This window comes from Pinus tabuliformis, chromosome 1_1 (assembly GCF_031772625.1).
Source record: "Pinus tabuliformis cultivar Carrire ecotype Pingquan chromosome 1_1, CPIR1, whole genome shotgun sequence".
In the NCBI taxonomy this organism is placed as follows: Eukaryota; Viridiplantae; Streptophyta; class Pinopsida; order Pinales; family Pinaceae; genus Pinus; species Pinus tabuliformis.
Window position 1 is genome coordinate 12,545,498 of NC_142297.1, and position 1,737 is coordinate 12,547,234.

The window sequence follows — 1,737 nt, forward strand, 5'->3', positions numbered from 1 at the left end:
TTGATATCGTGAAAGGCATAGTCAATAGCCCTCTGAAATGTTGTGCATGCATTCTTGAGACCAAATTGGAGCTTACGATATGGAAATGTGCCCCAAGGATAGATGAAGGAATATTTGTGTTGTTCGATTAGTTTGATAGCGATCTAGTTATATACCGAGAAGCCACCCATAAACGAAAAATATTCACAATGGGGTATGATAATTTTATTTTGGATAGGAAACATTCAAATTGTGGTATTCAACACATATACGGGCAATACCTTGTTTTTTGTCTACAAGAACCAGATTAGATACCCATTTTGTTAATGGAATGAGATAAATGAAGGAAACATGCAGCAGTTATTTGACTATAGTTTTTTTGGAAGTTGTTTTGCAAGGGTGGAAATGTTGAGGTCTTTTCCGGACAGCCTTGGCATTGTCAAATATCTTGATCTCATGCTCGACAATAGATGGGTCTATGCCAGGCATTTCCTTGTGAGAGCAAGTGAATACATCGTCAAATTCCTTAAAGAGGCAAGTCAAGCTTGCAATTTCCTTAGAAGTTCAGTCAACTCCAATATGAATGTTTTCCACAATAACTATTTTTATTGAGATATCGATGAGTAAATTTTTGGAATGTTTACCCAATTTATCCTCTGAATCCATACATTGGAAATTCGTATAAGCAAAAGGAACAATCTCAAGTTATTTGAAAGGTAAGATTTGTATAGGGATCATGTTCAAGTCACATACCGAAGCATAATGGTGAAAAGTATCCCAGGGTCACTTGTCTGTAGACATGAGTTCCACGATATCCTTGTTAGAAGGCAAGACTTGAGTGAGGAGATCAATAGAGGGAGGGGAGATGGGAGAGGAAGTGGTACCATTAATCATGACGAAAGCAGTAAGAGAGTTAAATGTGGATTGAACATTTTGATAAGAAAGTTTGGCTGATGATAATGTCATATTTTCTCCATAGGAATCAATGGATGAAGGGGCCTAGAGGATCCAAGGATCATTCAATCCATTAAAACGAGTATAAACCATTTATATTGTTTGTCGAACCTCTAGAAGCAAGAGAGGAAATGTTAGGAAACTAGCGCACAAAAGTTAGAAAAGATAGATCAACGCCTTAGAATTCAACCTTTTTGATGGGGAAACCTCCTTTACATTACACAAATGAACAATTCTTGGTGATACAAATGACTAAACCTCCCTCCTATATATAGGAGTCTAAGGGGTCACAATGTAATGAAGCCGACATAACAGTAATAACATAAGGGCACAAAAATAACAATGGTGGGTTTCTATGGGGCATACTAATAACAATATGGGGACAATAGGGGAACAATAATAACAATAAGGGATACAATGACAATAGTAATGGGGGAATCACTAGTATTATAGGGGCCTAATAGGAAACCATCCTAAAATCGAGTAACCATTTAGAATATTCGTACCAATACTGACATAGGATTTAGGTATGACACCCACTGAGGGCACTTTGCTGCTGGGTAACAAGGATTAATCTAGAGTACAAAAGGATAGTGAATCCACTGTGACTATTTTCCCATCAAAAGGAAAGAGGATGAGTTAGAAGACCAAAGAAGCAATGGTAGTCATGGCATAATTCCAACTATGGCCCAAAAGTAGATTATAGTTGATATGGTGATCTATGACTTCGATATCCACTGTTATAGTTTTCCCATACACAGTGATCGGGTAGATAGCAAGGTAAAGTGAAAGTATGATCATAAA